The 16,475-nt window shown below is 43.2% G+C and overlaps 1 protein-coding gene across 8 annotated transcripts in view; it reads right to left on the bottom strand.

The window, feature by feature from the left end:
- The window catches only part of LOC126994154 (synaptonemal complex protein 2-like), a 32,020-nt gene extending 30,127 nt beyond the window's left edge, over nt 1–1,893 (bottom strand). For 4 of the 8 annotated variants that reach the window (XR_007748824.1, XR_007748826.1, XM_050853404.1 and 1 more), the window contains exon 1: nt 1,530–1,890. The gene's annotated coding sequence lies outside the window, so the exon portion shown is untranslated. Of the gene's footprint in view, nt 1–1,529 lie in introns of all 8 variants that reach the window. The other 4 variants (XR_007748825.1, XR_007748827.1, XR_007748828.1 and 1 more) reach the window with 4 other exon arrangements.
- Between the last annotated feature and the right edge of the window lie 14,582 nt (nt 1,894–16,475).

Genomic DNA, 16,475 nt, shown 5'->3' with positions numbered 1-16,475 from the left:
AAAAACATGGCTCTCCACCACACTGTGACCCCCCCAGGGGAGACTGTGTGTATGCACACAGCCCTGAAAGCAGCGAGGCTCCTTCCTTAACCCCCTGGACCCCAGCGATGCGTCACGGAGCGTTGAGGCGCCCCAATGGAACAGCCAAGGAGGCTAATGTTTTAACCCAGTAGCAGCGGGGATCATGTTTCTTAATGGTCACTCTAAGTGAGAAAAATGAGAAAAAATCATCACTCTCACAAACCATTTCATAATATATATATCAATGCATTTGTGATCAGTTTATGCATCATCTATTTTGGGGGGTTTATATCATGGCATAAATTTGGCCCGTCGCTGCTACACGGTAAAGCCACAAATTTGGCCCGTCGCTGCTACACGGTAAAGCCACAAATTTGGCCCGTCGCTGCTACACGGTAAAGCCACAAATTTGGCCCGTCGCTGCTACACGGTAAAGCCACAAATTTGGCCCGTCGCTGCTACATGGTAAAGCCACAAATCTGGCCCGTCGCTGCTACACGGTAAAGCCACAAATTTTGCCCGTCACTGCTACCGGGTTAACTGTACATGAAAGAGGTATGACGGGACAGTGCCCCAAGCAGGCAGGACCCACGCCACGCCTTGCAGGTCACTGTTCTCAGTTATTGCGTTTGTGTAAACATGTCACTGGTCATGAGGAGACACACTTATAACAACTCCCTCTGTCGCCCTCACGCCAACTCCTCCCTCATCAGCTGAGGCAGTAAACCTTGACACACACAAATGTGGAAGAGCTTGTTGCATTGCTCACATAAAAAGTTGGGCACAACATCTGTGGTCATAATATGCCGGAGAGAGACAGAAGGGGAAGGAATTATAGGAGAAGGGAACAGACCCTAGGAGACGGGACACAACATCTGTGCTCATATGCCGGAGAGAGACAGAAGGGGAAGGAATTATAGGAGAAGGGAATAGACCCCAGGAGATGGGACACAACATCTGTGGTCATATGCCGGAGAGAGACAGAAGGGGAAGGAATTATAGGAGAAGGGAATAGACCCCAGGAGATGGGACACAACATCTGTGGTCATATGCCGGAGAGAGACAGAAAGGGAAGGAATTATAGAAGGGAACAGACCCCAGGAGACGGGACACAACATCTGTGGTCATATGCCGGAGAGAGACAGGAGGGGAAGGAATTATAGGAGAAGGGAGCAGACCCCAGGAGACAGGACACAACCTCCGATTAATACCTGGTACACTGCTGGGTGGACAGGAGTGTAGGGTATCGGAAGAGCCGCCCAAATTTTTCCACTCTGCCGGGAATCGAGCCCAGGCTCTCTCGGTTGTGAGCCGACTGTGCTAACCACTGCACCACGAAGCCCCCGCCTTGCTCACATAAACTTACTAACAATCACACTAACACCATGCAAGTATGAAACATTAAATTAATTTGTATTTTTTCATCTGTGTATTCAAATCTATGCCATTTTGGTGAAGGTAACAGGAGGCATCCAGACACAAGCAGACTGAACCAAGACTTTACTTACTGGGTTACTTGACGGAGTTGTTGTTGTTGTTGAGAGTCCACCGCTGCTTGGGCCCCAGTCCAGAGGGCCTCTTCTGGAGCTCCAGGATGGAGTTTGAGCCTGCCGAACAAAATAAGTGACGTTGAAATGTTTAGTAGTGTAACTGTGTGGTTGTAAGGAAAGACAGGGACACTATATATCATACTGTACACATGGAAACAAGACTGTGTGTGTGTGTGTGTGTGTGTGTGTGTGTGTGCGTGTGTGTGAGGGAAAGGGCCGTTGTGTAAGGCAGTGCGGGTGTCATTCTAGAGTTTTGCACACACGCACACACGCCCTCCAAAACACGCACACAAGCCTTCACACACGCACACAGGCCTTCACACACGCACACACGCCATAAAGCACAGCCATGACGAGTCCAGCCATGAGTGACGTGCCGTGACACACTTATAAACACGAAAAATCCGCCCACAATCTCCACTCCCTGTTTTCTCCGTGTTCTCTGGGTCTCCGGCGGTTACTGTGGGTTTCTAAAGGCGTGGAGAACCATTACCACATGATATACTGTCTCAGACACCTCCGTCAGGCTTCACAAGTGGAGAAAACGGTAAAATAGTGTGTTTGCCTGGAAAGGAGAGGTCGGCGGCCATCTTGTCTTCCTCTTCTTCTTCTTTGACCTGTTACCTGTATCGTGTTGTGTTATTTTGTTCCTTATTTTGTGTTCTATGTGTGTTTTAATGGCGGGAAATGCTTGAAGAAAATGTGATTACTGTTTTGACTGGTTTAAATTATATTGAGGAAGTGTTTTAACGTGTGTTGGGGCAAATAGTTTGTGCTTAACTAAATTGTCTAAGCTAACGAAATTGTCGTACTTGGCTCATTTCCTTCTGTTTTTAGGCCAAAACTATTAAAAACACTTCCATAATCAACACTGTAGACAATATCTTTAATTATGAGGGTGTCGACATCTAATATACACTGATTTCTCTAATAATTGTACAATTTAAGATAATACATTTTAAAGTCTACCCTGAGAAACATATAGAAAACGTAAAGTAATGAGGAGTTAGATAAAACGAGAGCGTGGACTAGGCTATTTCTCAGAGGCATAGACGAGAGAGAGAGAGAGAGAGAGAGAGAGAGAGAGAGAGAGAATTTACATAGAAAATCAGAAGCAAACATTTACCTTTGGCTATCATAAGAACATAAGAACATAAGAACGCAGGAGTCTGCAAGAGGCCGGTAGGCCTGTACGAGGCAGCTCCTTTGACCCTAAGCTCCCGTGTATCTAACCGCACCTAATATCGCTGTCCATGAATTTATCTAGTCTATTTTTGAATGTGACAATTGTATTGGCACTCACCACATGACTGCTAAGCCTATTCCACTCATCCACCACCCTGTTAGTAAACCAATTTTTGCCTATGTCCTTGTTGAATCTGAATTTATCCAGTTTAAACCCGTTACTTCGTGTCCTACCCGGTTCTCTTACCAACAAAACCTTATGAATGTCTCCCTTATTAAAGCCCTTCATCCATTTATAAACCTCGATCATGTCTCCACGCACCCTTCGCCTTTCTAGAGAATGCAAGTTTAACTGTTTGAGTCTTTCCTCGTATGGCAAGTTTCTCAACCCCTGAATCATCTTAGTCATCCTCCTCTGCACCGATTCTAACATTTTGATATCCATTCTATAGTAGGGTGACCAGAACTGAACCGCATAGTCAAGATGAGGTCTAACTAATGCTAAATATAGTTTGAGGAAGACCTCGGGGCTTCTGTTGCTTACGCTCCTTGAAATAAATCCCAGTACCCTATTAGCTCGATTTCTAGCTTGATTTCATTGTGCACTTGGACGGAGATCAGAGCTCACTAAGACCCCTAAATCCCTCTCGCACCCAGACCTACTTATGAGAGTGTCATTTAAGCAATAGTTATGTGAGGGGTTGTTCCTACCTACACTCAGAATACTGCACTTCCCTACATTGATCTCCATCTGCCATTTATCCGCCCAGTCATATAATCTGTTGAGTTCACCTTGGAGAATACTAGCGTCCTGATCCGACTCAATTACTCTACCGATCTTGGTATCATCTGCAAATTTACTAACATCACTACTAATTCCTGTGTCTAAGTCATTGATATAAATAATAAACAAAAGTGGACCTAATACCGAACCTTGTGGGACCCCACTCGTAACACATCCCCAGTCAGATCTTTTCAGGGATTCACAGTGCGTAATGGACGAATGAGTACAGTAAAATATCCCAAGAGAGGGATATCTGTAGTTCAGGACAAAAGACACTGCTTTAGCATCTTGGAGTTACGACCTTACGGTCATCCCGATAATTCTACAGGGGTAGAGGAGGAGGAGGAAGAGAAGGAAGCTGTAATCATAATTTGACCAAATTCCAATAAACATTGAGTTTGTTTGACTTGTTTATATGCCCTTTATCAAAAAATGAATGAAAAAATTTTAAGACAATTATTGTTTTTTTCATTCATTTTTTGATAAAACATGAAAATCGATAAAATAAATGTTTGCTTCTGGAATAGGACGTCTTTGTATCGCTGATGAGCAATTTTTTTTTCTTTATGAGCTTTGGAACGCTCTTAGCTGAACTCAACCGGTCACTGTCTGCCAAGGGGATGGAGTAGCACTTTGGTCTTACACCTACAAATTCTGAGATGGTTCTTTCCCTCACTTCAGACTTGAGAAATCCGAGCTTGCCTTTGTTGTCTGTGTTGTACAAGGAATGTGAGGAGCTAAAGTTACTTGTGTCTATATAGCTTTTAAAGGGTTCCTGCGAGTACTCTGTTAATAGATCAGGAGTTTCAGTTTCTGTTATTAAGGAATCAGTGTCACAATACACTAGTTTCGCCCGATCCCCGTAATGAGCCTTCATGATACTGTAAAAGAAACCATATAGTTGCAGCTTGGACAGCTCTAGGACGTAGTAGCCAATGTAGTTTGGATGATTCGCCTGTGAATATTTCTAATGGCGAACTACAACTACATGACCATCATTGAGGGGTACAACGCGTTTAAAGTAAGGACTTCGGGCCAGCTTCAAAAACTTTTCGCGGTTGGTGACAATATCTATGTCTTCACTATATTTGGCCGCGTTCATCAGGTATCGACCAAAAATGCTGTTTGAAATACACTTGATTGCAGTTTTCTTGATAGGGCAAGTAGCACTTTTGCGGGCTTCTATGTTATCTTCAATGAAGTCCGCAAGAAAGTGCTTTTGCTTAAACATATAAATAGCATGCACTTTTTAACAACCCGGCCTAGTTGAATAGCAGTTTAAGGAGGGACAGAGCAAACAGCATTTTCTCCTGAGCAACATGTGTTCCAATCTGTTTTATGTTCTTACACGGTACTGGACGGTTTTCTTCTTCATACCATTCGTGTGCGGTTGACGATATATCTCTATTGATGATATTGTGTCTTCTGATGGTCAGTGGGAGGTCATCCGTTTTCTCAATGACTTCACGTGAGACAGCCTCAGTATTGCACAGAATGAGGTATCCAAAATCGCCATCGGTTGCTTGATTGACCTAGCCCCCCTCCCGCTCAAAAAACAGTGCATTTCTGTCTCATCTAGTTTTCTCATATCTCCACATGGTAACTTCTCTTGCATTACAGTGGGATAAAGACTGTTGAAGTCAAGATATGAAAGGAAAGTGTTTCTATCATGTTTTGGATTAAACTGAGGGTTCGTGTAGATGTTATTGGTGCGTACAAAACGACGCACAACACTTGTGTAGCCCCCACGCACATTTGATTGAATGCAATGATATATGTGTGGGCTACTAAGCATCTCTAATTCCTGCTGTGTTTTTAACAAAAAAGAGTCATAGGCAAATCCTGGCAGGCTAACATAGTTTACAATATCCAACCTCCACTGGGTTTTCAAAATACCTCTCCACTCTAGGAAAACATCACATAGAAGGCCAACATCCACTTTTACATAAAGCAACAAATAGTCCATCAGGCTCTGACACCCAGCTACTTTCCAAACATTCTGAGCATGTTTATAATCACTTTCGGAAAGTTCTGCTTCTTGAAGCGAATTGAAAAAATCTTCGCGGGATGGAAGACGTGTCTCAGAAAGTCGTTCCATCGAATCCATATAGTCATAACAAAAAACCTGCTTTCCCTTGATCAATAATGGTAACGCAGGTGCTGGCACATCTTTCAACATCTGTTGTGTGCACATGGGCTCGTTCCCAGTGCTGATGAATTGGTTCGCTAAAGCCGCGAGTGAACCAGACATAAAGACATACGTGTCAATAAATCTCAAGTCATTTATGATGACTTCATGGTATTTCTGAACTGAATGTTTTGGTCTTAGTTTGATTTTCAAAGTCAGGTAGCGTTAATTCACGCGGGATTAACGTCATGTCGTAATCCGCATAATGTGCAATGAGAGTGCGCTGCAATTTGTGTATTTTTTCATTTGAAGGTTGCATCTATTACAATAAGCTTCAATGTAATTGTTTCCTGATTTTTCATGGTCATGATGTTTTACTCCTTTACCTTTTAAAACCCGTATTTACAGAGAAGACAGTGAGTTTGTTCATTGTGACGTGCCGTATCTTCATCGGTCATATTGATTTTATTGTAGCCTTTAGAAAATTTTAGCTTCTTCCAGGAGTGTGGGTTCAGCTAATGTAAGTTCGTTCTATATTCAAAACAGTGTGAGATCAGCTAATGTAGGTTCGTTCTATATTCAAAACAGTGTGAGTTCAGCTAATGTAAGTTCGTTCTTTATACAAAACAGTGCGAGTTCAGCTAATGTAAGTTCGTTCTATAATCAAAACAGTGTGAGTTCAGCTAATGTAAGTTCGTTCTATATACAAAACAGTGCGGGTTCAGCTAATGTAAGTTCGTTCTATATTCAAAACAGTGTGAGTTCAGCTAATGTAAGTTCGTTCTATATACAAAACAGTGTGGGTTCAGCTAAAATGGTTTACAGCATTACTTCCACAATAGGATCCGCTTTCTACTGTTTCTCCGTTTCTATTCACTATAATGTAAGCATACGCTATGGCAAAGTGATGTCTCTTTACACCCATTTGAAGAAGGCTTTACGAGAATACTCTCAAAGACATAGAATGCTAAATAAGATGGCTCATATGCTTTAGCATGATTAATAAATTTCACAGTATATCCCGCAGGTGGGAATCTTAGTCTTGTGATCATCATTGGGTGCTCAGCAAGCGTTGTCTTGTTCTCACAGGCACACAAATTTCCATGCAGTTTTTCCATGCTGCATGGTTCTTTTTCATTTCCGCAGGATAGTTTCCTTAAGCAGTTAATTAGAACACCAACGAGGAAGAAAATATTTTGGATTTGTTGTTAACTAATAAAGAGGACATAATAAGCAACATTGAGGTTGGGGTTCATTAGGTAACAGTGATCATAAGGAAATTAAATTTAATATTAAATGGGAGGATAGAGTCAGCAGAAACAACACTTAATACCTGACTTCAGGAAGGCGGACTTCGAGGGTTTAAGAAAGTAACTGCAAAGGCTTAAGAGAGTAAGATCAGAAGTAGCTGAGAGCTTAAACCATAGGGTTCGTTATGTTGGGAGTATAGAACGTGTAAGAGTTCCTTTTTCCTGGAGTTCACCATTGGAATACGCGTTCATCATGGAGGCTCTACAACAATGTTTGAGCGAAACTGTAGGGATTCAGGAGTATTTATAACCTAATCAACAAGAAGATATCCATAAGGACGTGAATATACAGCATATTTATATATATCTACAAACTGGTTTGCCTTCTCTTTTCCGAATATTTGTCTGCCCAGTCAGTGAATTTGAGATAAATCTGACTTATTTAACCCTCTCGCGCACGATGACGCATTTCATGTCATCAAGGGTAAAAGGTTCTGGCGGACGATGACGCGAAACGCGCCATAAAAGTAAATAAAAAATTATTAAAAATTAAGTTTTCGATGAAAGTGCGTCAAATTTGCAGTTGTTGGGATAAGTTTCTTAATAGTAACATATGGCAATCTTTCTAAGGAACGTAGATGAGGAGCTTTGAGTGATTTTTATTTGTTAGGATACTCTGACGAGAGAATAACATTCAGTTTTCTCGGTGTAACTCGGGAACTAATAGACGTATGAGGAATTTGAAGATACCATAAGAATCCTCACTAAATTCCGCTTCGGAACATATATTCGGCTAAAAAAGTTGGCCCACAAAATTTCGAGCTAGCCGCAAATTTCTCAAGAATCAGAGGGGAATGGAACACACACACACACACACACACACACACACACACACACACACACACACGCACACTTTCCCTCTCACATCGCTCTCCCTTCCCTCCACTGACTCACTGAGGTATTTCTGGGTTGCCTTCGGTTGAGCGCTATCTTGATCTAGGGAAAAAGGTAAACTCGATGCGGCAACGTCTAAGGTCATATGACACCGAAGAGCAGGCAGAAAATATAAAGAAATGCAGGTTGAGAAAAGAAATAAGAAGAAAGAAGTTAAGAAATGAGATATAAGACATTAATTAATGCAAAATCAGAAGAAAAAAATGAAAGTGCGTCAAATTTGCAGTTGTTGGGATAAGTTTCTTAATAGTAACATATGGCAATCTTTCTAAGGAATGTAGATGAGGAGCTTTGAGTGATTTTTATTTGTTAGGCTACTCTTACGAGAGAAAAAAAAATCAGTTTTCTCGGTGTAACTCGGGAACTAATAGACGTATCAGGAATTTGAAGATACCATAAGAATCCTCACTAAATTCCGCTTCGGAACATATATTCGGCTAAAAAAGCTGACCCACAAAATTTTGAGCTAGCAGCAGATTTCTCAAGAATCAGAGGGGAATGGAACACACACACACACACACACACACACACACACACACACACGATCCCTTTTTCACGGAAAAAAGTAAACTCGATGCGGCAACGTCTAAGGTCATATGACACCGAAGAGCAGGCAGAAAATATAAAGAAATGCAAGTTGAGAAAAGAAATAAGAAGAAATAAGTTAAGAAATGAAATATAAGACATTAATTAATGAGTGATTTTTATTTGTTATGCTACTCTGACGAGAGAAAAAAAAATCAGTTTTCTCGGTGTAACTCGGGAACTAATAGACGTATGAGGAATTTGAAGATACCATAAGAATCCTCACTAAATTCCGCTTCGGAGCATATAATCGGCTAAAAGATGGCCCTAAAATTTCGAGCGAGCCGCAGATTTCTCAAGAATCGGAGGGGAATGGAACACACACACACACACACACACACACACACACACACACACACACACACACACACACACACATGATCCCTTTTTCACGGAAAAAGGTAAACTCGATGCGGCAACGTCTAAGGTCATATGACATCGAAGAGCAGGCAGAAAATATAAAGAAATGCAAGTTGAGAAAAGAAATAAGAAGAAAGAAGTTAAGAAATGAGATATAAGACATTAATTAATGCAAAATCAGAAAAAAAAAGACTTGGTGCTGCAGTGTTTAGGGTTAGATGGCACCAAATAACCGGAGTAAAAAAAAAAAATATATATATATATATATATATATATATATATATATATATATATATATATATATATATATATATATATATATATATATATATATATATATATATATATATATATATATAAGTTGAGGAAAGAAATAAGAAGAAACAAGTTGAGAAATGAGAAATAAGAAGATAATGATACAATACATCCAGCAAAATCTTAAATAATTTATCGAGTCTTACGTTCAATGGCGTCTGTTTATTTTATTGTCGGACTTGCATTAGAGAGTAAATTCATATTCCAGACTGGTCCTTAACCTCATGTCCTTAACCTGTTCCGTGATTATTATCTCGTGGTCATTCGAGGTCCAAGATCTTATCTTAACCCTTCAAGTACCTTCTCCGTCACCCCCCTGCTGGGCACCCCTACTCCCGTCACCCTCTCGCTTCCGTACGCTAGTCCGAGAGGGGGTGAGGGGGGGGTTGGTGAGAAGGTAAAAATGATGGGGGGGGGTGTAGGGAGGGGGGGGGTAGGTGGGGGGTCCAGATACTCCCTCTTCCGTAACCCCCATGACCGCTGACCCCAACCCCACTTCCAGTCCCCCCCGCTGACCCCCCCACCCCCCACTTCCAGTCCCCCCCACTTCCAATTACCCCCACTTCCGTACATTTGTTACTACTGGCGTCATTTAAACAATCCTGCCTGCGCCACCACATGGCTAAGAGACATTCACTAACAGCCTCCTAAAAATAAAGTCTAAAGAGCCAACAATAACCTCAGCCTAAAAAAAAAAGACCAAAGGCAAACTTGTAGTTTTTTTTTAATTCTCAAAGTTCCCGAAAATGCACAAAATTCCCATGGAAAGTTTCCCAGATCAATATTGCAGGGAATTTTACAACACTATTTCCATCCAAGCACCGAACACACACACACACACACACACACACACACACACACACACACACACACACACTCCGTGGCGCAACTGGTTAGAGCGCTGCGCTGCCAGTCTTCACATTCTGACAGGGCGGCGGTTAGAGCCCGCTCAGGCCGGAGTCTTTCAGTTGACTAGGAGTGGTTGCGGTCCCCTTGAGGAAAGGGGATGGGGGGTGTGGTGTGTGAGGTCCTGGCAGTACCCATAGGTCGACGATAAAGAGCACTTGTTCATGTCGGGAGGGTACCTGCTGGCGATTACGAGTCCAACACGTGATCAGGTTGTGGTGAGTTACACACACGTCAGGCGCCAGGGCCGGACATCCTCCCTCCTTCAGGTTCTCCTCAACGACCTCATCCTCATCCTCCTCACGTCCTCCCGTCCGCCGCCCGACGCTGCCCGGCCCACGCCCCGCCACGCCCTGCCCCTCATTGTTTTTTTTTGTCCTCTCTCTCTCTCTCTCTCTCTCTCTCTCTCTCTCTCTCTCTCTCTCTCTCTCTCTCTCTCTCTCTCTCTCTCTCTCTCTCTCCCGCGGTTAATTATGCTGAGTTACCGTCAGGAGGTGGACGGAGTGGATGAGTTATAGGCTCTTAATGGCCGACGCTTCAAGATTTAAAAGCTGCAAGAAAAAAAAAAAGAAGAAAAAAATAACAACCCACAAACTCTCATAACAATTTCTTCAACTTTCCCTAACGACGACTAAAACCTAAAAACTATCAAATTCAAACCCTAAACATGAATAACTAAGAAATATTTAAGACCATTCGATTATTTTTTTAAGGGGATATTGAAGTTTGTGCATCTGTGTATCATGTGCGGGCGTGGGGGAAGATGCAACGTGCCGCGGGAGGCGTGGGGAAAGTGCTAATGAACCAGGTGGCGCGGGCAGCTGAGCGTGTGAAGCGGCCGCGGTCACCTAGCAAAGGGTAAGGTAGGAAGGTAAGGAGGCAAGTCGCTGGGTTTGTGTGTGTACCGTACTTTACCTGAGAGAGCTAGAGAGAGAGAGAGAGAGAGAGAGAGAGAGAGAGAGAGAGAGAGAGAGAGATAACAAGCAAGCAAAAATATAAAAAAACATCTTACGAACACAAACAACACACGAAGACAAACAGAAAAGAATATAAAGAAAGACGGGACGAAAGAGAGGAGCACAGATAAAGACCTATACAAACATCCCGACAGACACCAAAGCAACTAGAGCAGGTAATAACACTAATGAATTATCAGGTACACGGAGACAGGCTGCAACACACCCTCCCTCTCCGGCAGCCGCGCCCAAACTGACGGTGACGCTGACAGACAACCTATTGAAACACGAGCCTGGTGCCATCTATCCTCTTTGATGGGTGGCGCGTCCCTTCCCCTAGCCCCCACGCCTCTCTTCCTACCCTTCCCTTAACCCCAATCCTCTCTTTCTACCTTCTCTTTCTCCCTCCCCTCTATTCCTACCCTTTTTTAATCCCCATCCTCTCTTCCTTCCCTTCCCCTAATCCTCCCTCTCTCCCTTACCTTCCCCTTACCCCCACTCTCCCTTCCTACCCTTCCCTTAACCCTCTTCCTACCTTCCGTTTCCTTCTTCTCTCCCTCTATAAATCCCTGTTCCCTACCCACCCACCCTCCTCCTCCTTCTCCTCCTCGTCCTCTCAAGACTCCATTAATCTTCTAAGTCTCGTGCGCTGTCTTTTGTAACTTTAGAAAAATTAACTGGTCTCTTAATTTTCTTTTTCTCCTTTCCTTGTGGAGTAAAAACGGTGGTGTTGCCGCTGCCGCTAAGGTTGTGTTGTGTTGTGTGTGTTGTGTGTTGTGTTGTGTTGTGCTGCGTTGTGTGCGCGTCTCTTTATGGACCTCGGTAATATTTCACGCTCAAGAAAAAGGTTTTATTATTGCTGGCTGTCGATGTTCATTGAATTAGACGAAGACAGAGTGGTGGTGGATGTTGGGGGTAGGGGTGGGGAGGGGGGGGGGATAGGGCTGTCTGATGGTGTTGGTGGTGATGATGATGATAATGATGATGATGGTGGTGGTGGTGGTGGTGGTTTGCTGATGCAAGTTAGCTAGTGTCAATGTACTTTAATTTATGTTTGATGGTAATTTAGTGCAGATTCAATGATATAACATGCAGGAACCCACACACTTAATCACCCACACCCAATCAGCTCCCCCCCCCCATCCCACCCCGCCACAGACCCTCACCCTCACACACACTTCACCGACCTCTCAAATAAATGTTTATACCACCAAATGTTTATACCACCAATGTCACCGCAACACGATATATTACAACTACACAGGTACAAAAACAAACCACGAAGAAAACACAGGCACTCCTTGCTGTTAATTACCTGCGACACCTAAGCGGCAACAACAACTCACACACATACAAATAGGAGGAAGGAAGGAAAGGCCTCCCCAAACTCTGAAACCTTAACTCAGGTCCTCCACAGGTAAGTCACTCGCGCGCACAGGTAAAGTATGAGGAGTGGAACCAATCGGACTCACACGCTCGATCCATTCCTCATTAGCATTCACCTGGAGCCCCCTGCGGCCGGCAAAAAACGGGTGAGTCACTAATAACTATGCATCACGGAGAGTGTCAGAGCCTCAGGAACAGACGGGAGAGTTATGGGAGGGGTTACTTGAGACTAAATTAGGAGGAGGTGGGGATGTAGGGTGAGGGGGAAGAAGGTAAGGAAAGGTAAGGTATGACAAGCCAGGGGAAAAAAAGGGTAAAGGAAAACTAAATTAGAGTGGTGAGGAGGAGGAGATGATGAAGGGAAGGCGAGGGAAGGGAGGAGATGAGGATGTAGGGAGAAGAGGGGATAGGGACGGGTAAGGAAAGAAAAGGGAAGGGAAGAGGAATAATAAGGGAAGGGATAAGAGGAGAGATAAAGGAAGGGTAGGAGATGATTATAAAGTACGGGGGAAGAGGGGTAAGGAAGGATAAGACAGGAAAGGTGAGTGGAATAAAAGGGGAAGAGAAGGGGAGGGAAGACAATACTAATAAATGGAAATCACATAAATTTTTTGGGTTCTTTTGAGGGTTAAAAATAAGCAAAACCGAACCTGGACGAACCTAAACAAAAGAATATATGAGAAAAAAGAGCCCTAATAAAGTTGCCTAGGTAATATCAAGAGGACTTTCACTAGAACCTAAAGGGGGCAAGAGGACCTTCAAGAGTACCCCAGAAGATGAATAAGAAGGAGAGGAAGAAGAGGAGCATCATTCGCAGGATCCATTTATCTCATTACCCACAGCATCCCATCATCTCGGTAGTGCTTCCCCATCGACACCTACAAGTATACCAATCAATTCTAAGTCTCGCATCCCCTCTCCTCTTCATTTCCTCTTAATTAATTACGAAACTGACCGGCCCATTAGAGGCGACGTCCACGCTATGAGCTTAATTATCCCCAACATAAATCTATCTAAACTTACTCCGCCGGCGCTCTCAGACAACTTAATTAAAAAGGCAACCATCAACATCACGGCGGCGAGAAAGAAAAGCCACGAAGAGAAACGCAAACGCCGACAACACAAAAAGGAGGCTCTGAAATATATATAAAAACGGCGGAGCTTCGACTTGAAATATTGTGATGGCCGAAGACTTTATGGACAGAGGGAGGGAACGGGAGGGAGGAATAGAGGGAGGAATTATTTTTCGTCCTGGTCCTCCTCTTCGCTTTGTACCTTCCGAGGCCTTGACGTCACCGGGGAGGAAAGCGCCGGTGAGTTTATATCTTCGTCATCATAAGAGCAAAAAGAAGACTGTGTCGGCGCCGCGCAGGAACGTGGAATGAACCTTTAGCGGCGGCGGCGGTGGTGATGGCGGTGGCGGCAGCAAGGGAGGGGAAGGCAATAAGAGTTGGATGTTCTATTATTTGCGAAGATAAATGGTTTTATTGATTTCCGTTGAGTACTTTTGTCTCGGAAAAGAACAGATAGAGAGTTGAATAAAACGTAAATAAATAAGGCCACGCAAGAATTCTGGTATACAAATTTAAATAACATATAATTTAGTTGTTTGTCCAATTTACACAAAATTTCGAACTCTGAATAAACTGAGGTTCAAATGGAAAAAGTATTTGTTCATAGTAACAACAAAACAAAAGAATGAGTAATAAATAAAGTAAAGTTGCCTGGGTATTAGTGGTGATAAATCGTTCGTGTAGAAATATTTCACAAAAAAACACACACGAAAAGACACAAAGGTTAAACAAAAAAAAAAAAAAAAGAAACAGTTGAGCTTAAGTACCGTAAATAAAATAATTCCTTAAAAAAATTCCAAATGTTAACTTTCGAATAAACTGGAATAGCTAAATGTACACGCAATACACCGACGCACTTCACGGCAATATAACAACCATCTTGTCTGGTAGTTATATAAAACCCACTCCAAGGATGATTAACCAAAGCAAGAGTCTCCTCCTTCGCCACCTTCTGCAGTTCAGGCACGCACGCTGCAGCAGATGCCCCCACACTCAAGGCAATCACAGCACACCACGCCTAGACACAGCACAGCACGCCACTACACAGCATTACACAGCACAGAACAATAATGCACAACAAACACATCACAGCGCGCCTCTACACAACACACCACGCCACAACACGCCATTACAGAGTGAGAACCTAAAATCGGATAAGAAAGAGGTTGATGAAAAGTGAGAAGAGGAGAAACAAGGATATAGATGCTGGAATGGGAATGAAAGAAAGAAGAGGACGAGGAGTGAAAAAGAAGAGAAGAGAGGCTGATGGAGATAGAGATGTTGGAATGGGAATGAAAGAAAGAAGAGGACAAGGAGTGAAAAAGAAGAGTAGAGAGGCTAATGGAGATAAGAGACAGAGAGAAGGAGAAGATATTAGGCCGTGTTACTAAATTAGCATATCACAAACACGTAAAGGGAGCGACAGGTGGAGAAACGGATGGAGGAGATAATTAACTAGAGGAGAAAGGTAAGCTAGTAGGAAGAGGAAGAGGAGGAGGAGAAAGAAGGGAAGGAAGAAGCACCACACCCCTACTAATGCTCTTCCTATTCTTCCTCCTCCTCCTCCTCCTCCTCCTCCTCCTCCTCCTCTTCCTCCTCCCACACACACAGGTGGAGCGTGACATAGCCCAGGTGAAGGTCAAGGTGAGCAGGTATGCTGATTGCCTACCTGTATTGCTCACTCAAGGTCGTGGCAGTGAAGGTGGTGACAGTAGTAGTAGTAGTAGTAGTAGTAGTAGTAGTAGTAGTAGTAGTAGTAGTAGTAGTAGTAGTAGTAGTAGTAGTAGTAGTAGTAGTAGTAGTAGTAGTAGTAGTAGTAGTAGTAGTAGTAGTAGTAGTAGCAGCAGCAGTAGCAGTAGTAGTAGCAGTAGTACGTAGTAGTAATAGTAGTAGTAGTAGTAGTAGTAGTAGTAGTAGTAGTAGTAGTAGTAGTAGTATAGTACAAGTAGTAGTAGTAATAAAATACGTAAGAATCAATATATAGAGGAAAGAAAAGATATAAAAGTATGAATTTCCTAACACGTCCCGTCCCACCCAACAATGCAAGGACACCACTAAATCTTGCAGGGGCGAGGTGGCGAAAGGAGGTCATGAGGTGGAAAGGATTACGAGGCGGGGAAATCAGTGCACTGGTCACGGAGGGTCAAAGGTCAGCTTCTGGTGGAGAGGGAGAGGAGAGAGAGGAAAGGAAAAGGAGAAGGAGAAGGAATTGGAATTGAGAAGGGATGGAGGAAGAGAGATGTAGAGGCGAGTGGAAGGGTTTGGGAAGTGAGACGGAAGGATGGAAGAGAGGGAGAGAAAGAGAGGAAGAGGTAAACTGAGTAGAGACGTGAAATAAAGGAGGGAAAGAGAGGAAGAGGGAGAAAAGCAAAGGGTGAGTGGAGGGGATTGGTAAGTAAAAGAAGTAAGAAAGAAGAGAGGAAGGAAGAGGCAGAGACAAACGAAGAATAGTGGAGAGATTTGTACATTAAAGAAGGAGGGAAAGAGAGGAAAAGAAAGACAAACAGGAAACTGATAACACAAACCCACTAATAAGAAAACTAAATAAAACAAAAGAAGGAGAAAAAACACAAGAAAAAAGAAGAAAAGAGGAAGAGAGAGACAGATTAACAAATAAAAAAAGGGGCAAAAAAAAAGAGTAACACAAACCCACTAATAAGAAGACCAAATTACACACAAATAAAGGGGAATAAAAAGGGAGAAGATTTAGGAGGTGCAGTGAAGAAAGTGTTAGGATAGGGAAGGAGGTGATGACGGGAGATGAGACAGACGGAGGAGGGGAGGAGGGGAGAGGGAGAAGGAGAGGGGGAGGCAAGGACGTAAGGGGAGAAAGAGGAAGAGAAGGGAGACAGGGGAACACAACACAAAGGAACACAAAGGAAGAACAAACAACAGCAGACCTGCTGGTCCTTACGAGGTTGTTTGTGACAAGCTACACTAACTATCTAATCAAAGATGGAAGATGAAGGACAGCAAAGGCGAAGGCTCCTCCCCACCCCCCCATCCCTCCAGCCAAAGCTGG

This window comes from Eriocheir sinensis, unplaced genomic scaffold, assembly GCF_024679095.1.
Source record: "Eriocheir sinensis breed Jianghai 21 unplaced genomic scaffold, ASM2467909v1 Scaffold731, whole genome shotgun sequence".
Taxonomy (NCBI): domain Eukaryota; kingdom Metazoa; phylum Arthropoda; class Malacostraca; order Decapoda; family Varunidae; genus Eriocheir; species Eriocheir sinensis.
The sequence above is the reverse complement of the archived record's forward strand: the minus strand, read 5'-3'. Positions and strand labels throughout refer to the sequence as shown.